A 24,063-nucleotide genomic window follows, 5' to 3' on the forward strand; every position below is an offset into this window, starting at 1 on the left:
CTGGACCCACCTGCACGAATCCCAGCGACCAATTAGGTCCCACAGAGTGGGCCTCCTCCGGGTCCCGTCAACTAAACAATGTCGGTTGGCGGGCCCCAGGGGGAGAGCCTTCTCTGTGGCGGCACCGACTCTCTGGAACCAACTCCCCCCGGAGATCAGAACTGCCCCTACTCTTCCTGCCTTCCGTAAACTCCTCAAAACCCACCTTTGCCGTCAGGCATGGGGGAACTAAACATCTCCCCCTGGGCACATTTAATTTATACATGGTATGCCTGTGTGTGTGTCTGTTAGTATATGGGGTTTTTTAAATCTTTAAATATTTTAATTAATTGAATTATTTATGATTTGTTTTACACTTGTTGTGAGCCCCCCGAGTCTTCGGAGAGGGGCGGCATACAAATCCAAATAATAAATAAATAAATAAATAAATAAACCTGTGTGGGTTTTTTAACCTAAATAAATAGGCAGGCCAGCAATGCACCCTGTCCCAGGTTTTTTTAGACTGAGAAATAGAAGCGCTCTCAAAAGAAATCATGAAGAAGACTTATCAATATATACATATCTACCTGTTTTTAAATTCCTCAGGCATGAAAGCATTTGAATTTTAGAGGGGATTAGAAAAATTGGAAAAATATGAACTAGTATTTGGTTTTAGATGATCCAAAAACTGTAGACCAATTGCTTGCATTTTAAAATGTATATTTTATTAAAGCTTTTCTCAACTTGGTGCCTTCCAGATGTGTTGAAGGCTGTCTCCCAGAATTCCCAGGCATCATAGCTATCCAATACATCTGGAAGACTCCCGATGTGCTTGGGGAAGCCTGGTTTGTTGCTAGGATACTGAGCACAAAAAAGGCACAGACTGAAGCAACTTGAAAATAACACAGTATTTTTAGTCATTGTACTGACTTCCCTACATGCATCTGAACTTTTTCTTGGCTTACTTAAATATCTGTATTTAATCAGAAATTTGCTTTTTGCCCGTGCCTTTCCACTTGTTTCCAGGAAAAAGTATAGCCTTAAAATACCAAGAGACAATTTAACTGGTGATATTTGTGTCTGTGAAGCCTGTAGCTTTTTATACTTCTTACTCAAGTCCTAAGGACCAATTCCTTTTGTGAATACAGTACAGTTCTTTCTTTATTCTTCCTTTTGTGAATAAAGTTCTGGTAGTAGAGGTACATACAGCCTACTCCCTGCCATTCTCTCTAGTTTCTCAATACATTTTATAAGAAAACAATCAGGTCTGTGCTGCACAACTCCTGATGGCTGTTATGTCAGGCTCTTTGGTAGACTCCTCCCAAAAATTCACAGGTACAAATTTCAGACACACACACATTTGAAAATTCAAAACAATGTTCTTTATAATGAAAATCCACGTAACCTAAGCCCTCTTTTGGTATAGCAAAGAGCACTCGTCTCAAAACAAACTGGTAATTTGTACAAGTCCCTTATCAGTTCTGAGATACTTAGCTTGCAGCTGTGAGGCAATTCACAGTCCTTCTTCTTCCTCACAAAGTGAAACACACTTTGCTCTGGTTTAGTTTCAAAGCAGGGAAAAATCAGCACACAAAAAGTCAAAGTCAGTAAAGCAGTCATGAAACACAACAATCAGATAATCCTCCACAATGGCCAAACCCATAGGCTGCTATTTATAGCAGCCTCACTAATTACCACAGCGCCACCCAACCACAGGTGGCTTCATTTTCTTTGATAATAATCTCTCAGTTGTTGTTGCCTATGCATCGCTCTCCGCATGCGTGGCTGTATCATTAACTCTTGTTCTGAATCCAAGGAGGAGCTAGATAATTGATCTCCTTCTGAGCTGTCTGCCACTCTCCTCCTCCCTGTCACTCATGTCTTCTTGGTCAGAGAAGCCTTCATCAGCAGATTCCACTGGGGGCAAAACAGGCCTGCAGCATGTGGATGTCTCCCCCACATCCACAGTCCTTGGGGCAGGAGCTGGGCCAGAGCTAACCACAACAATGGCCACTAGATGGAAACGATTAGTTTGGAATAACAGGCAGAGACGTTGTAGCTGAGAATCCTTTTTAATGAGGACCTAGCTGGAACAGTCCAGTAACTCACAACAAAACGTACAGAACAACAACAAAGAAGAATGGAAAATCCCAGTGCCTTTTAAACCCTTTTGCCGGGAGGCGCAGCATTTTGAATTTGCTAGTCGTGCTTTAACCAATCGGCTATCGGTTTGCAAATGGACTGGCATCCTCCCATACACAACAGAAACAATAACTGAGAATTTTCTGGATCTCTTTTCTCTCATCTGCTGGACATCTGGAATTTTACAGGCCAGGTCAGGTAGCCCTACTCCAAATAAACTTTAGCTATCTTCACTAATCACTTTTTTAAAGGTATGCTTATGGGGTATAACTGTGTGAGGCATGAAAGCTTCCCATTTATATACTTTAGTTATACAAATGTTTTTATAGATGGGTGCAGCTAGAAAGCTGGCAGGGGACCATGGGCAATCGCCATCAACAAAGCAACCACGTAAACGCTTGGGCCCATCTGTCTCAACATGCATTTTTCTTGCTTTTGCAAACACAGGATTTAATCTAGATACACAAACATTCCAGAGACCAACCTTGAATTCAGGTTTCTATGAAATTAAATTTGTCCAACACATTGGTCTACATTATATCCACAGACAAATCAGAAGCAGCTAGTTTTCCAACTAACATGTTTTGTTTAGAATACACAAACTTCCATAAGCTACAGGCCACTTCATCAGTTGCATGGAATGGCTAAACTGATGCAGGGTTTAAACTGGGACGAGTTGAAAATCATGTGCGGGTATATATTACATCCGAGCGATATTACAATATAGGAAACTGTAGTATAAGCAAAGCTTTAATCTTATAACCTTTAAAACAAATGAAATTTATTTATTTATTTATTGGATTTGTATGCCGCCCCTCTCCGGAGACTCGGAGCAGCTAACAGCAACAATAAAACAGTGTACAATAGTAATCTAATACTAAAAACGATTAAAAACCCATTAATATAAAAACCAAACATACATACATACATACCATGCATAGAATTGTAAAGGCCTAGGGGGAAAGAGGATCTCAATTCCCCCATGCCTGACGGCAGAGGTGGGTTTTAAGTAGTTTACGAAAGGCAAGGAGGGTGGGGGCAATTCTAATCTCTGGGGGGAGTTGGTTCCAGAGGGCCAGGGCCGCCACAGAGAAGGCTCTTCCCCTGGGTCCTGCCAAGCGACATTGTTTAGTTGACGGGACCCGGAGAAGATCCACTCTGTGGGACCTAACTGGTCGCTGGGATTCGTGCAGCAGAAGGCGGTCCCTGAGATAATCTGGTCCGGTGCCATGAAATACTACTTCCACACCACAGGCTCCAAGTATGCATTTAAAAATGGGAAAATTTTAGTACGATTGATTTATTTGTTTCACATATGATGTTGTTACATTAGCCAGGAGGTACAGACATTCATTCTTCTCAAGTTACACAATAGGAGGGTGTGCTAGTTTCACACCAGAAAGACAAGTGGCTTTTCCTGTAACAGCATCCAATGCCCTATTCCTCATATCACAAATGTGTATTGTGACTGGGAAGGTTCAGTGGCAGCAGGATTCTAGCCACTGCCTAAAGCCACAGGTTGTTACCCACCAAAGTTTTCCTATGTATCTATTTGCATAGAGCAGTGTTTCCCAACCTTGGCCACTTGGAGATATCTGGACTTCAACTCCCAGAATTCCCCAGCCAGCATTTGCTGGCTGGGGAATTCTGGGAGTTGAAGTCCAAATATCTTCAAGTGGCCAAGGTTGGGAAACACTGGCATAGAGCATGCTTTCGAACTGCAAGGTGATCAGAAGTTGAGTTGAGTGACAGGAGCTCACCCTGCCATGCAGTGCTAGGACTTGGAACAGCTAGAGCAGAGATTGTTTCCAATGTCATTAGGCCACGGAGCCACTGCCCCTCTAGTAGTATGATGAAACGAATATGGAAAAAAAGAGAACATCCTGGTTTAATACAGCCTTATTCATTTTGCATTGTTGCCCCTGGAACCCCCTGTCCAAAACTAATTGTGGCTCTCAACTCTCCAATATAAATATTTCTTTCCATTCTAGTCTAAATAATCTTGAGTATTGCACACATTTTGATTCTATCAGAAACTCAATCAATCCTCGTCATGAGAAGAAGAAAAAAACAGTGTTATACTTCTGCATTAAACTTTGGGTGAGTAAGAGGTGCAGTTTTTAAGGGGATCAGATTGTAAAGTGGGTGATGATATACCACATATGCAGGCAAGGCTAGACTGGAGGCATCTTTTTTTGAAAACATAAATAGAATTGAATAGAATTTTATTGTCCAAGTTTGATTGGACACACAAGGAATTTGTCTTGGTGCATATGCTCCCAGTGTACCTAAAAGAAAATATAGATTGTCAAGAATAATGTGGTACAACACTTAATGATTGTCATAGGGGTCAAATAACCAATGAAGAAACAATCAATATTAATAAAAATCTTAAGGATACAAGCAACAAGTTACAATCATACTCTCATAAGTGGGAGGAAATAGGTGATAGGAATGATGAGAAAAAAATAGTAGTAATAATAGTGCAGACTTAGTAAACAGTTAGACAGTGTTGAGGGAATTATTTGTATAGTTGTCTTGGTGTGCAGTGCTCTGTAGCGATTTTTTGAGGGTAGGAGTTGAAACAGTTTGTGTCCAGGATGCGAGGGAATAATAATAATATTAATGATAATAATAATAATAATAATAATAATAATAATAAATCTGTGAAGAAACAGATGAAACAATCTATCACATACTCAGCTGCTGCAAAAAGATCGCACAGACTGACTACAAGCATAGACATGATGCTGTGGCACAGATGATCCACTGGAACTTGTGCCGGAACTACCATTTACCAGTGGCAAAGAACTGGTGGGATCATAAGCCCGAAAAAGTGGCCGAAAATGAGCAAGCAAAACTACTGTGGGACTTCCGACTTCAGACTGACCGAATTCTGAAGCATAACACACCAGATATCCTGATTGTGAAGAAAAAGAAAGTATGGATCATCGACATCACAATCCCAGGAGACAGCAGAATTGAGGAGAAGCAGCTAGAGAAATTAGTGAAATACGAAGATCTAAAAATCGAGCTGCAACGACTCTGGCATAAGCCCGTGAAAGTGGTCCCAGTGGTACTTGGCACGCTGGGCGCAGTACCAAAGGATCTCAGCAGACATTTGAAAACCATTGGAATTGACAAAATCTCCATCTGTCAATTGCAAAAGGCTGCTTTACTGGGATCGGCAAACATAATTCGCCGCTACATCACGCAGTCCTAGGTGCTTGGGAAGTGCCCGACTGGTGATGAAATACGAAATCCAGCATAGTGATCTCGTTTGCTGTGTTCTACTGAAATAATAATAATAATAATAATAATAATAATAATAATAATAATAGTAATAGTAGTAGTAGTAGTTGTAGTAATAATAATAATAATAACAATAATAACAACAACAACAACAATAATAATAATAATAATAATAATAATAATAATAATAATAATAAATAGATTTGTATGCCGCCCCCTCCAAAGACTAGGGGCGGCTCACAACATAATGACTGTAATATTCCTACTGTACAATTTCCATCTGTTTTCTACTCATGGCATGGGGAAAATCAAATTAGGAAAAACTCGAGGGCTTCAAAAAGGGAGGTTAGATGCTATAGATTTTCTATGCCTATCAGGTGCATCCGTTGATTGGTTTATTATTTAATAGATAATGAGCTTGCTCACAATAGCTTAATGAGGCTAACATGAGCAGTGAAGAAAATCCTTTTTCAGGTTGACATTGTGTACAGGGCTGGCAACATGCCATATGACTTGATCAAAGTTCATCCGGGAATGAGATGGAGATGGAGATGGAGAAATTCATACCTTCTCTGACCATAGCTTCTAATTCAGACCATTCTTCAAGGGTGAGAAACTTTCTTGTATTTTTTTTCAGCAAGGCTAGACAAAGCTGGAACATTTAATGAAGAACTTAAACTTATTTGATATCCCAAATATTTCTTTTGTGATTGGAGCCATAGTCTCTTTGAAGCTACAGATACAATTTATTACTTATGAAAAGTCGAAGAATCAATTTTGGTCCAAGTTGCTTTGGAAAACTTATGTTAAAATATTGCATGAGCTTTTATTTCCAACATTGACAAATATTAGTATATCTGGAACATCTAACATTTGAAAGATGTATGCCTAAAAGTTCAAATTAACATTTTCTGCAACCAACAACAAGAATGCTTAGATGATATCTTTTATCCCTTGGCCAAGTGGAAATGAGCAATGAATTATTTCTTTCCTCTTTTAAAGAATATGTTTTGTAAGAGTTGGATGGCAATGGAAGGGATTGGCTAACTGTTAACTGTTTTAAAGTAGAGTAGAAAGAAATGTAGCCAAAAACCCGTCTGAAACAACTTATAACATTTTCAATAAAATTATTCTACTTGAAACTCATCTAAGTACTAAATGTAAATCAACTGAAAGATTTGTGGCTAAGGCTGTCTAAGTAAAGCATGGGTAATTGATATTTAATACAAAAGCTTTAAATTCCCTGGTATGGATGACAATTTAGGAAACAAATAAGCTTAATTTTGCCAATATGTGAAGATATGCCACCACGCAAAGCAGTGAAGTCAAAGCACGGGTGGGGATTTGATGGTTCTCCAGATGTTGCTGAACTATAGCTCTCAGCATACCTTCCCATTGGCCATGCTGACTGAGGCATGCTGAATAGCAGTTAAGCAACATCTGGAAGGCCTTATGTTTCCCATCTTTTCATTAAAAGAACTGGCAATATGAGCTGCTTTCATTGCCTTGTCATTTTTTTGAGTTCTACCCTTGATATCCACTTTTACATACATTGAGATAGAGCAACTTCTAGAATTTATCTAGGACTTCTATAGTATGTAAGGTTTAAGATCACCCTTGGCTTATTTATTTCAGTGACATCCCCTGAGTTCCATGCAAAACATCGACTACAATATTTTTGCATATTTTCCAGCTGAGGCAAAAAGCCAGCTTCTGTTCTTCTGTCTGAACATAACATCACATGGAACTTGAGTGCTGACATAAATTCAAGATTATGAGAACAGGAGAACAAAAATTTTGAATCAAATTTGTGGCAATGAAACAAAGGTTTTTTTGTTTCAGTAGAATATGAAAATATTTAGACAGATAACTGTTGGAGTCACCACCAAAGTATGTCATCTTAAGCTTAATCAAGAAAAATTAATGAAGAAAAAAAATCTGAGATAAAACTAGAAATGTTTTCATTATTTTTAATAAGAAAAAAATCAGAAATAATTTTCAACAATTCAGTAAATCAAAGATTTTCATTATGGCATCGAGGAATAGGAAGAAAAAGAAAGGAATTTGGTAATTTAGAAATGCTACCGTGTTTCCCCGAAAGTAACACAGTGTCTTACTTTCTTTTTATCCCCAAAAGCCCCACTATGTCTTACTTTCGGGGTATGTCTTATATTGGAAAAAAATTGTCGATTTTTTTGTTTTAACCATAAAATTAACATTTATTAACAACCTGAACAGACGGAGGCGGCAGACGCGGTGACGTATGGAGGGGGGGCGGCGCAGGCGTGGGCAGGAGGCGGCGCGCAGCTAGATGAGAGGGAGGCGGCAATACCCCCGTGTTTCCCCAAAAGTAAGACTTTTGTCTTACTTTCAGGGTACGGCTTATATTAGCCGACCCCCCTGAAACCACCGATACATCTTACAATCGGGGGTGTCTTACTATCGGGGAAACAGGGTAGATGGAATTTGAATTTGATGAATTAACACCATTTATTACTGATTATTAATTAGTGATTAATTATTAATAACTAGTTAACCAGATTAACCCATGTCTTTAAATTAACATGCCGAAGAGAGGCTGCTTGGACAAGCTTGTTCTTCAATTTATTCTTATAAATTAATCTTTGTGAGATAACAAACTAACTCCAGTTAAATAATTATTAACTTATTTTGTCTTAGCTAGTTGCCCAGTATCCATCTATACACATAATCCACATTATTATGTAAACTTCCCTTGATGATGCTCAAACTAAGCCATTTGGGATTGGGAAGTGGGGGAAGGTTCGCCCAATGAAACCAATCCTTTTGGTTGCATGAAATCTCTTCCCTACAGCTTTGGATCACTGCAGGACTTGTAGAAAGAGTCTCTGTAAATACCGGATATTCATTAATAAATTATTCTTAATAACTATAATTTTTCACTTTCTGTTCAACCTCTTTTGATATTTTTCTTGAAAATTGCTTGAAAGTTTGTACTAATAAGCACAAATTTGCTGAGGTCTCTCCAAATCTAATTAAATAATAATAATAACAACAGTAACTGAGCTGGAAGGGACCTTAGAGATCATCTATTCCAACCCCCACAAGAGACCTATACTAGGGATTTAAACCATCGAACTGCTGACTTTCCTGATTGACAAGCTCAGTGTCTTAGCCATTGAGCCAAGGCATGCTTGGGGTTCTGCCATTTAGTATCAGGCTCCAAAACCAAGAAAGAACATAGAATTACTTATTGTTCCTTATCTATAATCAAAAATCTTGCTAAACCAAAGCAACTATTTTCATCATTAAAGATACAGTATACTCTAGGAATTGTGAAAGAGGAGCCATCTTAACTCTCTTTTTCCCAATCAAACTAAATTTCACAGTTTCTTGGAAAGGCATCAAAATATAAAATCCAAGGTAGAAGACATGATAAAATATTAACAAACACAACAGGCATAGTAGAAATAAATTCATTGTGATATAATAAATCATTTTACAGTGGATTCCTGGAGGTGGCAAAAAAGCTCAACAATATGAATTTCATTCTATAAAAATTGAAACAAATAAATAAATTAAGAGAAGTTTGATTGACTACAAGATGGTCAAGGCCTGTCAAATGAGCTGAAGGCTTCTGAACCCCAGAAATCCCATATAAAAAAGAAGATGTTTGATTACCTTTGTATTGTTATAGGCAAGACTTTGTGAAGAAGTCAAAGAAAAACAAAATATCCAACAGTTTTCTGGTTACTTGATTAGGATTCCAAACTATTGGCTACTAGGATAATAAAGGAGACATGACTGGAAATTGTGACCCAAAGTAAAGACTCTTAGAGTCATTAACATCACTCACTATTGCTTGTTGGAAAATATAACTGAATAACTTTGGAGGAGATTGAAGAATTCTTCATATTATGCCATCAAGACAGTTAAATTGCTCTGGCTCCAAACAGTAACAACCTCACTCACTTTAGATAAACTAAATTATGTCTGGCCTAACCATTCGATTTCTATTTTTCCCACATTAATTTTCATGCAATGATTTGGCCCTAGAATTCTGCTGTCTAGCAAGGAATTTTAGTAGCATCACAAGTATGTTCTGATTAATGATCCTCATTTGAACCAAGCAATCATTCACGAAATTTGGGCCAAATGCACAAGTTTTTTTTAAATGACCAAAGACTTCAGCAAGCATTTAGTTTTATATTAAAAACATATATCTCTTTGTGAGTGTGGGTGTATGTGCGTTTAATTATTTAATTTGGATAGAGTCTAACTTGATAATAAATTCTAATATTTCATTGGTTCAGATTTAGGAAGACGTGAAGGATAAGAATATATTTCTTTTTCTGAAAATATATACGGTTCCTTGGTGTAAACCACAAAAGTTAAACTATTTAAAATTTCACGATTTATTTAAACAGGGCTTGGAAAACAGAATTCCACCACAAAATATAGGAGAGCAATACATGTATAATGAACGTCAAAATGTTGGATGTATTCAGAGGATTTTAAAGATTAATATACCAGAATTTTTAGTTTGGATTGATGGATAAAAAGTTTGGGGGGAAAAGTCATGGAACTTCGGTTTTGCATATGATAACTCTAGCAAGATTATTGTATGCACAAAGATGGAAAGATTTGGTTGGTGAAGATGATGGAATGTACCGAGATGGCTAAATTGATTTTTTTGATCAGAAAAAACAAATGTCAACATTTATTGCTGACTGAAAATCCTTAATGAGCTTTTTGCATACAACAGATAAAATACTAACTTAAGATTTATGGTGTGATGATTACACATGGTATACAGAAAAAAGAGAGTTATGCTGCAATCATAGAGTAAGAATTAACTTTATCATTATAGTTATAACTGCTGTAAAGAAGATTGGAAGCTACTTCGTATTTTTTTTCTTATCTATTTTCTATTTCTCCAAACCCAACAGTCCAATTGGGAGTTCGGAAATGAACTTCCAATTGGGCCGTTGGGTCTTTTTTCACCATTCACAGGCTCCAGAGACTTTTCTGAAGCCTGGAGAAGGTGAAGCAACTGTATCCCGTCCTCTGGAAGGCCAAAAATAAGCTAGAATCTGTTTTTTGCCATCCAAAGTCTCTGGAAACTTCAGTGAGCCCTGTGTGCATGTGTGGGAGGCAACACAGGGTGTTGTGTGTGCATAATTGGGGAGAGGGCTTTGCATTATAGATGTGGGCATGGACGCATGCCCTATTACATACACGGGCATCCTTTTGGCATCCCAGCAAAAAAAGGTTCACCATCACTGTTGTAGAGACAGACAGACAGAGACAGACAGACAGTATTTCGGCTTACATTCCAATTCCAATGTTTTAAATACCAGCTAAGAACTCATCTTCTATTGAAGAATTGGCAGCTATAAGAATTGGCATTGTTCATGTATTAATTAAATGCTTTATGTCCAATGCATGTGAAGATGAGAAAAATATTTTCTATTCCATTAAATGAATTTAGCTTAAAATAATTAATCTTTACAGAAGAACTTTAACTTTAGCATTCATCTTTACAGAAGACGTAAAGTTCATCTTTACAGAAGAACTTTAACATTCCAGAAACAGTGGAGAGGAAACATTCCATTATGGCATTTTTAAGCATATATATGATGTGGGTTTTTTTTTGTTTAGACGTTTGTTTTAAATATATTTTGTTTTGACTTGCTGCAAAAAATGTTTTGAGTCATTGGCTTAAAATAGTACATGCTTTAGGAATATCTTCAGCTAGAGACACCATTATCAATGCATCACCAAAGTTTTCAAGGGTTAGGGGAATCTGATTCAATCTAAGGCTTAAAGACTGGAGCCCAAACTAGGCTTAAATAATAGAAGAAATATGAGACTTTTAATGCCTACCGCTGGTTTCTCCTCCCCATCTCACATACATAGACAAATATTGCAAAAATAATTCTACTTTTTAGAGTAACTGTTGACTTTCAATCCTGAAGAAATAGAAACACATTTATTTTGTTGTCACAAAGTAAAAATTAAAATATCTTCAAGCACATGTGATACCAATATAGATATCTCTGGTTCCAGGTAAGAAAGGGTTACATCAAGAGTCTCCAAACGTAGCAGCTTTAAGACTTGTGGACTTCAATTCCTAGAATTATCCAGCCAGCTGGTTGGAGAATTCTGGGAATTGAAGTCTACAAGTCTTAAAGTTGTCAAGTTTGAAGACCTCTAGGTCACATAGACCTTTCTTCTCTTCTCTCACCATCATAAATATTAGGTGTAATTTTAGTGGAGATTGGCCAAGAGAAGTAGATTCCAAATATGTGGAATTGTCTATGTCTGTGATTACGCTGTTGTCATTTTTACTGTGTACAAATCAAAGGCAGGTATTCATAGTTCCAAATCAGAAATTCACATTTTCCAACCAAAAATTTCATGTAGATTTTCAATGGCGTAGTTGAAGAAGTATGCAGAGTTATTATAGCCGCCACATGTGATTTAATTTTAGCTGAAATTAAATCCCTTGTTTTTCTGTATTTTGCTTTGTATTACTTTAATCATCAATTTGGCAGTTACTCCCTGAAAGGCTCCACATCAAACGTTTTTCGGGTTGCACTATGTCCCTTTCTAGTTTGCAAACTCCAGTCATCAAGAAACTAATAAGCCTGCAAATAAATGATATTGTGTAATATAGATAGTTCACCCAAGAATGTTCATTCCTGTATTTGATTTTAACTATCAAATGAGATATCCCATCCTACATGTATTAATTTTAATTATTGTCTGGAAACCAACAGAGCTAGCTTCAAAACCAATTAACATGGTTAATTCATTTATTAACAATTCATGAATCCCAAACATAGCAAATAGAAAATTATCCTTTAATGTCTAGTATAACTGAACAGTACAATTGATGCTATGTGGTTTGTGCAAAAAATCCCCCCCCCATTTATAAAATGTTCTCTTAACACGAAAAAACATAGACCTGTATTTCCATGAGGATTAATAATAGTGCATTTACTTGCTAAAAAGGACCAATCCTGTGAACAAAATCACCTTTGCCCTTGAAGATGAATCATGTACAAATGAATCATGTGCAAATCATTTCAGTTCTGTTTCAAGAAGCTTTTGCTCCCTTTATGAAGTTTATAGTGGACTCATTTGTAAAAGAAAACCAGCTGAACATTGTACATGTGTTCTAGTCACCCTGCATTCAATTCGTATTTCAGACAACTGAAATATAAACTTAAACATGCACTTACATGATGCATGGTCATTAGAATTTCATGTACAGTAGTATTTCATTGGGGAGGGTGAAGTTGCTAATACAGTGTTCCCTCGATTTTCGCGGGCTCGAACTTCGCGAAAAGTCTATACCACGGTTTTTCAAAATTATTAATTAAAAAATAATTTGCGGTTTCCCCCCCTATACCATGGCTTTTCCTGCCCGATGACGTCATATGTCATCACCAAACTTTCGTCCACTTTTAATAAATATTTTTTTAAATAAACTTTACTAAAGAAACGTGGTGAGTAATAATCTAAATGGTTGCTAAGGGAATGGGAAATTGCAATTTAGGGGTTTAAAGTGTTAAGGGAAGGCTTGTGATACTGTTCATAGCCAAAAATAGTGTATTTACTTCCGCATCTCTACTTCGCGGAAATTCAACTTTCGCAGGCGGTCTCGGAACGCATCCCCTGCGAAAATCAAGGGAACACTGTATCTCCCAACCTCTCTCCCTCTCCATAAAAGGAATAGCTATTTTAAGTTGTCTGGTTTGAAGCTTGAGACTGAGCTATGGCAAAATTCAGAGGCACAAAAATGAGCCATGTTTCAATACCTTTTGCCACTTTTTATTCAATTCAGTGCCATAAATTGAAAGGGAAATTTAGGCTGGGAAGATTATGTCCCTGTGAGACAAACAATGCTACAGTATAGATTAGATTTATTGGATTTATATGCCGCCCCTCTCTGCAAACTCGGGGCAGCTCACAACAGTATGTTCCTGTTCACATGAAGCTGGGCTTTCAAAATTATCACAGGTGGCCAAAAGTAGCCTTCAGATGCAAAATGCCTAGCACATCTGCATTAGCTAACAACAGATCAGAATAATCAGTTGTTTATCTGGAGGCAGATTATAATTTCCCCACTACTAGTTAGGGATGGAAAAGAATGAATTTTGGGGGGGGGGGGAAATCACCAGATGGCAGATGACTAGATGTTGTCTTTCCTCTTACTTACCTTAAGGAAAAACTACATGACTTTCTTCTCCCCCTCCCTTGTTGAAAACTACTATAAGTAAAGTGTAAGAGAAAAACAAGAAATGATATATTGTTGTTTACATGTGTATTTATCTTAGAAATGCATGGCCCTAAATGACCAACCATTACAACTCTTGGTTCTAAAACAGTTGCCTGCCCTGTGAATGTAGTGTTACAATTGTAAGAATTCAGGTTTAAGTCTATCTTCTTCTATGGAAAATCAGTGAGTGAGTGACTTTTGGCTAGCCACTTTCAGTCAGTCTATATATTACTGGTTATGTGAGTAATATAGACTGGAAGAAAGCAGTAGGTTATGTGAGTGGAGAAATAGAAGAGGGGGTGCTCCTAGAGAAATGATGGAATATGAATCTAAGGGAAGAATTAATAAATGCTTTAGCTCAGGTAAAGTATTTATTAATTCTTCCCTTAGATTCATATTCCATCATTTCTCTAGGAGCACCCCCTCTTCTATTTCTCCACTCACATAACCTACTGCTTTCTTCCAGTCTATATGTTATGTTGTATTATATTATATTATATTATATTATATTATATTATATTATATTATATTATATTATATTATATTATATTATATTATATTATATTATATTATATTATATTATATTATATTATATTAATTATATTATATTATATTATATTATATTATATTATATTATATTATATTATATTATATTATATTATTATACTATACTATACTATACTATACTATACTATACTATACTATACTATAGCATAGCATAGCATAGCATAGCATAGCATAGCATAGCATAGCATAGCATAGCATTACATTATCCAGTTTGGTGTAGTGGTTAAAGAATCAGGCTAAAACGAGGTGACTGTGAGTTCAAGTCCAGCTTAGGCATGAAAGCCAGTTGTGTAACTTTGGGCCAGTCACTCCCACTCATCCCAATATTCCTCACACTGTTGTTGTTGTTGTGTAGACAACAGATTAAGAAATATTCACTGCTTTGCATTATTTATATAATAAAGAGATAATTGTGGAATAAGTATTAAATAACTAAATAACTGGCAGTTATTCTGGGTGAAACATTTCTGTCTTTATATTCCATATTAGTTTTTGGATAAGCTTTATGAATGGCAAGGATATATTTGTAATATATAAAGGACAAGTCATTTTACAAAACAAATATAGAATGATGGAATACAATATAGTGGGAAATATTTTAAACAATTTCAGACTATCAAATATTATCAGATTATACCCACAGCTATGAATTAAGGACATTAATTTCCTGACCAAAGTTTTGTCTTTTGACTGTGGATTGTCGGTGTGCAGAATATGAAATACTGCTTTTTCAGAACAAAACTTTTCTGCAGGAAATATTTAGAACAAGACTTTTCCTGCTAAACTGTAAAACCACTCAGTCATTCCCTTACTTCAAGCGTTTCTCTTAATTGTCTTTAAAACCTGATGAAAAATGCCAATATCCCAAGACATATACTGTAACTAATTTTGTTTGAAACTTCATGAGTTTTTATACAGAATCTCAAAAGATTCTGAAAATTTGAAGTAGGAGGTATCCCAGGCTATTTTTCAAGAATATGTACATATTGTTTTCTAGGGAACCAAAATTTATCTTTCCCTAAAATCCTATTGAAAAATAAATTGATAGTGCAGGAATATTACTTCTTCTTGCTTCATGCCCTTTGTGGATCTAGGCTGTAATTCATTTGTCTTCTTTTTCCTACTTTATTGAACTTGCTGCCATCATATTTCTCAAGGGAGGTTTATCATCTGTTAGGGAAGTAAGGTCTTAAAATGAAGCTATTATTCACAATGCATATTTTGTTGTTCTAAAGATCTAATTGTGATGAATCAGGGCAACTTCACCTGGCCTGTACAGTATTATCATTCTTGCCTTCCTCTTATAGGCAAGTCACAGTGTTATACAACATTGTGTTTCCCAGATACAAACATGTAAAGAACATCCTAAACATGTGTCAGCCAAGGTCACTGAATAATATTAGTGATGGATGGGTTGGAGATGTCAAGGCGCTGCAATATGTATTGAAGATTAAAGTCTAAAGTGATTCCAACTGTCATGAATATAAAATGACTGTTTACTAATATTATAGAGTGGCTCTCTGTTAAGTTAAAACACATACATGCTGCTTTCATAGGTAATATCTGCCAAAAAATAAAAAGTCAGTCAATCTTGCAGAAGCAACGTAATCACAACTTATTTAGCCAATTCCTAGTTTGTTTTTTCCATTTCATCTGCCAGTATTGAAAAGAATGGAGAAAGCATAAAACTTGGACTGGCCTATAGTTAAATAAGATCCCAAGTCAGGCTTAAAAATCAACAGTTCCAAATTATTAAAAAAAAAAAACCTTCTAAAAACAAAAGGTTTCTTTCATGGAATAAATTTTCATATTCCAACAAACTCATTATAATGTTGTATTATGTTTTGATTCTGCCATAGACACAGTCCATTCCCAAATCCAGAGTCAAACCAGTAAAATTCTAAAAATTTATTGAATATTTGGTGCTTTTTTTGTTTTGTTTTTTGCAGCATGAAAAATCTCATTAGAATCATAGAAAATGTACAGAGTAGCTGTCAAGGATTTAAATATAACAACTTTTCAAGTTACAAAAAAAAGAATAAGTCACACAGGGCACCAAATTCTTTACTATTTATTTGTTTGATTCTTTGTTGTTTTATTTGTCAAGTACGTATCTGATAATCTACATTATTTGAATACATAAAATGGGTACAAATAAAAGGGAACATTCGGGCAGGAACGGTAGATATGCTGTGCTTATGAATGCCCCTTACAGACCTCTTAGGAATGGGGTGAGGTTGACAGTAGCTGTATTAGTAGTAGTAGTAGTAGTAGTAGTAGTAGTAGTAGTAGTAGCTATTATTTGTTGTAGGGAGATAATGCAACACTGTCACTAAAATGTCTATGACTGAGATTTCTGAAGCATTAAGTAACATCAACCTTTTTCTTTGCAGTTTAATTTACTACTGAAAAATCAGTGGGAAGTAGCATTTAAAATGTTTTCCTAACCTTTAAAAAATTGTAAATCACTGGTTATAAGCTCTCCTCCAGATGTCTTCAGATTACCCTTCAATTGAATGACTAAGAATTCTGGGAGTTGGAGTCCAAAATTATATAGAGGATATCAGATCTGGGGAAACTCTTACATGTATATTCCCATATAACTGTGGGAATAGGTTTTTAACAAGAATAGTTACATTACACACATCCAAAATGTTAAATTCCTTCTGTTGGTGAGCTGAATTTTAGGCAGTGTTAAGCAACATTATTTTCTTCACCTAATACTTTCAGAAAGTTAATATTAATAAACACATATAATAGACAAACAACATCATTTAATGAATTACTTTAAATTGAATACAGTATTGTACAACATTGCACAGCTGTGATTGAGAAATTTTAATATTCCAATTCTTTAGTCAACTACCGTATAACCTAAGAGTTACAATATTGAAACTGGGAAGAATCCAGTTCAAATTGTCATTTTGTCAAATTGTCAAATTGTCACTGAAATATAAAACTCAATATATTATATAATCATTATGATTATAATATATAATCATTATAAGATTGATGAAGCCATGTCCATAGATGGCATGGAAGGCTATGGTTGGATACAGCCAAAAAATCAGTTGATTTAAAAAGCACACATATACTCTAGTCAATTGATCTGTAAAGCGTTATAAGGGTCAGTTTTTAGCTTGAGCAAAGTGCAGGCTTGGATAACAAACAGCACTTCAGCAGAAAAGATTTTTATCTTCCCTATTATTTATTTATTTATTTATTTATTGGATTTGTATGCCACCCCTCTCCGAGGACTCACAACATATCAGAACAACATAACAAGACATCTAAAAATCCAATTAATGTAGCTAAAAAGACTTTAAAACTCTAATATTTTTTTAAAAACATTGAAATTACTTCTAATTACCTAAATAAGAAGGTCCTATTGGCAAATTAACTTTATTTCCATTCTAAAGCCTTTCACTGCACAACTAACAGGTTAAGGAAGTAAAGCCAAAATAAAAGAATTCTTCCAGACAAATATCACTGAAGAAAAAATTAACTTAGGAAAGCAAATATTACTAAAAGCAATAAACCACCCTTCTTACCTAGATTAGATTAGATTAGATTTATATGCCGCCCCTCTCCGCAAACTCGGGGCGGCTCACAACAATAATAAAAACAGTACATAATAACAAATCCAATGCCCACCAATCTAATTACAGTTTAAAATTAATAAATTCATAAAACAATCCCAAAGTATATAAAAACAGACACATACCTAGATACCTAGTGAATATTCCTTACTATAAACATTCAGACTCCTCTCCTTCACAAATCTTACTCATTTACTTCTCCCCAGGTGAAAAATATGATCATAATACAGTACCTCTATGTCTGAATTATAAAGACACTGTATATAGTTTGATTCAGTACAGAATAATGATTTAGAATTCTATGCATAAGTCAAATGTATTTTGTTATCTGCTGTTACTACAAGGAGATACAGAAACATTTGTACCGTTAACCAGCCATCATTTATCATTTAATCTGAATCTTCAGATGAGCCCTAATCTTAATTATGATTTAAGAAAACAAGCCAGTTTCGTACACCAATTTGAAGTTGGCTTGCTTCAAAACACATAGTTTCAGAATCTTTTTCTACTTTTGAATAAAAATAAATTGCAGTCGTGAAAACATCTGATCCCTTTGAAACTATTCTAATAGTCAATGAGCCCATCATTCAATGTTTTCCTAAACCATGGTTTAGATCTTGGCATATATAAATGAAGCCGTGGACAAGCCAAATCATTTTTCTCAATCAAGCTGAACGGATTTTTTTTTTTTTTTGCTTACAGCAATTAATTATAGTAACGTTATTGGAATAACTACTGAGCAAAAGTAATGACCATTATTGTATTATTTTTCTGATACTTGATTTTCCACCTGTCAGTAGCATTCATATTCTGGTATTCAAAATCTTATACTAGAACACAAGAGGGCGCATAACAAATAAGAAATCTGCAATTTTTCTATTAATTTGGTTGTGGAGTCATCTTTCCACTTTCAGCTAACAATTCACATGGCACAATGAAATAAAACAAAATACTAACTTTTCATGACTGAATTCTTACAAAAAAGATTGGTAACTATCAAATGCATCCTATTATGATATCCAGAGAACATAAGAGATTAAAAAAAAGATATTGCCTTAAGGCTGATGTCTAAAATGCAAGACACTAAAATTTTGTTTCTTTGTATATAGTATATAGAAGCATAATATAATAGAATAAGAAAATATCCTTCCTCTTGAATAACTGAAAGTGCTCATCCTTGATCCAATTCCATTTATCTATTCCATCATCTTCCAAATTAAAGTGCCTCCAGACAAGAAATAAAAATGCTACATATAGGAAGAAGAAAAGTTAGCAGCATCTACAGAAAAAGCCAAAAGCCTTGGCTTGTAGAAGTGGTAGAATATTCTATTAAGCCAATATTTAACTTTTAGAACAGCCCAATTTTATTAGAAATTACTAAAGCCATACTCATGTATGTTTTTTTATTTTGTTATAGCTGGTTGCTACAAAAGCTGCAGCCATTGCATGATTACTATTTATTGTAGATAAATAATAGAAACTGTCTGGTTTTACTTTTACCTGATTAGTATTATCAAATATTTGATTGAACTTGTGACCTGTTTCATTAGGAAAGAAGATTAATCTGCAGAAAAATTAATACTATGTTGAAAAGCTGAAATTATGATTAGTTTTTACAATCCAAATTTATTTAACTTTCAGTTTTGATATACATACTTATTCTGTTTTAAGTACATTTTGCTAATGGTTGTTTTTTTTTTTTTAAGTAATGGTTGACACATTTTCAAAAGTATTTGGTTAAAAAGAACTTGCACAATAAGTGGAATTTCACAGTTGAATCTTATTTTATTCTGAACTCTTCAGGCAGTGCATTCCTTAAATTACAACCACTTAACTATGGTAGACAAATGAGTGGGTGGTATTAATAACTATAATTTGATAAATGATATTTGCAAAGGAAATACTAGTTGAGTGCAAAACATACAAGGTTTTCTTGATCCAAAAACTACATGCAGCATTTGTTTTTCAACAAAGGGATCAGATTTTCTCCAAGTTTCTTTAAAAAGTACAAGTCTTAGCAAAATGTTCTCTACTTTAATAGCAATTTCAGACACATCAGACATTTATATAACTTCTGGTTAAATTTTTTTCCTGCTATTACTACTGAAATATAGTTTCAGATACTTATTAACATGTTTACTTTATTGAAAACTGACTAAAGGAACAGTAATTTTTTGACAACTCAAACTTAATTTTATGATTATGTTTTTTTATTTAAACAAACTGAATATTAATATTTGATGTGTATAAATTTAATGTTTATGTTAATAACTATTATTAAGCATGCAATATTTGTTATTAAGAATAAAACATTTCAAAATAAATGAATGGCATAAGTGTGTCTTAGGCAGTATAATGCTATGCAGCACCACAATTAACAGTGACTTTTTGTACTGCACTAATTCCCGATTGCTTGCATTTCAGAACTTTATACAGGCATTCCTGGATTAAGATTTGCATTCCTTTTAAAAGTGGACTTTGTGGTTAAATGCCATGGGACAAATTGATTGAATGCACTGACATAAAAAACAATGTATTCTGGTAAACAGAAGACAAGAGTCGTGTATTATTTTCCTTTTAATATCTCTGATTTTATGAAAGCACTCTTAATATTGAGTCTGTCATTTATAAACATAACAGTCTTCTGGTTAGCACAGAATTCTAGAATATTGTAAAATGGATAAGATTGAAGGGGTAACGTGTATAACATTCTTGTTTTTCCAAAAGTCACAAACAGCTTTTCGAACACAGGCTCAAGGTGTTCAGTTCAACCCACTTGATCTCACTGCCAAACCTCTATCTAATAAGGGTGCTTTGTGTGACACATCAAAACAATCCTGTCTTGCAAAGCAACACAATGCAGAAAGTTGTTCTTTCTCAAACTTATAATGAATATTTCAGGAAACATTCAATAAAGCCCTTTCTGATGTAAAGGGGGAAATAATAATGTCCTTTATGGTACACATGTTTTGTGACTTTTCCTAGGTGTATTCTTGCTCTGATTAAACTATAAGCAAAATTGAAAATGTTAAACAACAATTTCTGGATTTCTTTTCCACCCCCTCCTTTTTTTCTCTTACTACTGAAAGGAAAAACAGCTTTTTGTAGCCACAGATGTTACATATTTTCCAGTAAATTAAGCAATCCTCTTTCATTGTTAAAACAACAGCTTGCTACTTGCCATTGAAAAAAACCCCATCAAATGAACAGTACCTCAAAACTTAGCAGCAGATGAGGATGGCTGTTTGGGCACTCTTGGCATGTAATTGAAGGATATGAGAGGGTAACTGAGAGAGAGAGATTTCTTACCTTGAGCATGCAAGATCCAGAGAGAGAAGAGATCAGTAGAAAAGGAAGAAAGTGCTCTGATCAGCTGCCGGTAGCATGCCGTTGACTTTTATGGTCAGGAGGGAGGAGCTGCTGTTCATTGTTGGTGAGTAGGCAGACAGTAGCCAGAGGCCACTAGGACAAGCAGATGCTGCTGTCTTTCAGAACATGGCAATGGAAAATGCATGAATGCAAGGGAACCCTGCTTTGGGTCCCTTGCAATGCAACAGTTCCCCTTCTGGGCACTGAAGTCCACAGTTCAGATTCTGCAGGATATTGGGAGAACTGTGCTCAGTTTTTTATTTTATTTTATTTATTTATTTTATTTATTTTATTTTTTATTTTTTATTTTTTTTATTTTTTTTTATTATTTTTTATTTTATTTTTTTTATTTTTTATTTTTTATTTTTTATTTTTATTTTTTTATTTTTTATTTTTTTTTATTTTTTTTAATTTTATTTATTTTTTATTTTTATTTGTTTGTTTGTTTGTTTGTTTGTTCATTCATTCATTCATTCATTCATTCATTCATTCATTCATTCATTTATTTATTTATTTATTTATTTATTTATTTATTTATTTATTTATTTATTTATTTATTTATTTATTTATTTATTTATTTATTTATTTGCATGTCGCCCCTCTCCGTAGACTCGGGGCGGCTCACAGCAATAATAAACAATATATAACAAATCTAATAATTTAAGAGAAACACTAAAAAACCCCATTATTAAAAGCAAGCATACACACAAACATACCATACATAAACTGTATAGGCCATGCCTGATGGCAGAGGTGGGTTTTAAGGAGTTTACAAAAGGCAAGGAGGGTGGGGGCAGTTCTAATCTCTGGGGGGGAGCTGATTCCAGAGGGTCGGGGCCACCACAGAGAAGGCTCTTCCCCTGGGTCCCGCCAAACAGCATTGTTTAGTTGATGGTACTCGGAGAAGGTCAACTCTGTGGGACCTAACTGGTCGCTGAGATTTGTGAGGCAGAAGGCGGTCCCGGAGATATTCTAGCCTGATGCCATGAAGGGCTTTATAGGTCATAACCAACACTTTGAATTGTGATCAAAAACTGATCAGCGACTAATGCAGACTGCGGAGTGTTGGTGTAATGTGGGCATACCTAGGGAAGCCCATGATTGCTCTCGCAGCTGCATTCTGCACGATCTGAAGTTTCCGAACACTTTTCAAAGGTAGCCCCATGTAGAGAGCATTTTTGTTTTGAAATGAGTACACTGTATCGTTCCAATGATATCAAGTCTCCATTTGTTGTATTTAAGGGCACTTATCGCTGGATAATATTTAAAGATGCTCAAAGCAGGTTGTTTTTGTTCGTGGCTTTTCATTACAGTCTCTGATTTACCAGACACAGTACTGGCTGTGTTTTTATGTAACACTAAATTATAATGTTGGCTTGGCTTAGTATTATAAAGTATAGTCCCTGCAACTGTAATGAACCAAGATGCACAGCTCAGATGACTGAGAATCAAGCCACTATGGTTTGTTCAATGAAATGCAACCAAAGAAAAATTAAATGATAGAAGGACTCAAACATATTCCCTGCCAGATAAATTAGAATATTTTCCAAAAGTATGGAAAAGGGAGACTGAGAAGGTAATAGAATTATGCCCGGCATGGATAAATTAAGGAAACATAGAAACATAGAAACATAGAAGTCTGACAGCAGAAAAAGACCTCCTGGTCCATCTAGTCTGCCCTTATACTATTTTCTGTATTTTATCTTAGGATGGATATATGTTTATCCCAGGCGTGTTTAAATTCAGTTATTGTGGATTTATCTACCATGTCTGCTGGAAGTTTGTTCCAAGGATCTACTACTCTTTCAGTAAAATAATATTTTCTCATGTTGCTTTTGATCTTTCCCCCAACTAACTTCAGATTGTGTCCCCTTGTTCTTGTGTTCACTTTCCTTTTAAAAACACTTCCCTCCTGGACCTTATTTAACCCTTTAATATATTTAAATGTTTCGATCATGTCCCCCCTTTTCCTTCTGTCCTCCAGACTATACAGATTGAGTTCATTAAGTCTTTCCTGATACGTTTTATGCTTAAGACCTTCCACCATTCTTGTAGCCCGTCTTTGCACCCTTTCAATTTTGTCAATATATTTTTGTAGGTGAGGTCTCCAGAACTGAACACAGTATTCCAAATGTGGTCTCACCAGCGCTCTATATAGCCGGATCATAATCTCCCTCTTCCTGCTTGTTATACCTCTAGCTATGCAGCCAAGCAAAGAAGTCTTCCTTTCTCAAATTACTTGTCAAAGGCTGATGAATGAAGTTAACTGGAAGGAGATTTAAAACTGACACCACCCCCGCCAAAAAACTCTTCACACAGAATTAACCTGTGTGAACTGTCACAAAGAACAATGTGGCTCATTCCACAAGATTCATTACCATATTACCATCATTTTGACTTGGTTTTAAAGGGCAGTAGTTCAATTTCTGGAGGACATGTCTTACAGGGCTATTGAAAACAAAATGTTATTGCTGAATTGAGCAAATCGGTAGATAACAGTTTCAAGAAACATTGTTTTCAGAAGCGTATGGCCTTTTCCTCCTACATGTGAATTTCCCATTATGTGAATTATAATCACAATTTATTTAAATTCATAAATCATAAATCAAAGCAATACTGTTCAAAGTGCAACTTGTGGTTTACAAAAGAAAAATAGGAATAGGAAATTGTATTGGAGCTTCACTGGAAGAGGGAGAGAGAACCTAAATATGAAATTAATTCTCTTAATTTTAAATTATATAGCTAAGCATTTTCCAGACCATCTGGAAACTTGCAACTCCCCTTATATAACTTTTATTATTGGTTATATTCGTGATGTGAAGTTACTTCTATTATACAGAAAAGTTAAACCCATGTCAAAATGGGTAATTGAGCCACTTCGGAAATCCT

The 24,063-nt window shown here is 35.2% G+C and overlaps 1 protein-coding gene across 2 annotated transcripts in view; it reads right to left on the reverse strand.

Moving 5' to 3' along the window:
- COL8A1 (collagen type VIII alpha 1 chain) overlaps nt 1–21,176 on the reverse strand; it is a 120,690-nt gene extending 99,514 nt beyond the window's left edge. For both annotated transcript variants that reach the window (XM_070750044.1, XM_070750043.1), the window contains exon 1: nt 21,115–21,176. The gene's annotated coding sequence lies outside the window, so the exon portion shown is untranslated. The remainder of the gene's footprint in view (nt 1–21,114) is intronic.
- Nucleotides 21,177–24,063: the final 2,887 nt, after the last annotated feature.

The sequence above is a fragment of the Erythrolamprus reginae genome, chromosome 4, assembly GCF_031021105.1.
Source record: "Erythrolamprus reginae isolate rEryReg1 chromosome 4, rEryReg1.hap1, whole genome shotgun sequence".
Classification (NCBI taxonomy): domain Eukaryota; kingdom Metazoa; phylum Chordata; class Lepidosauria; order Squamata; family Dipsadidae; genus Erythrolamprus; species Erythrolamprus reginae.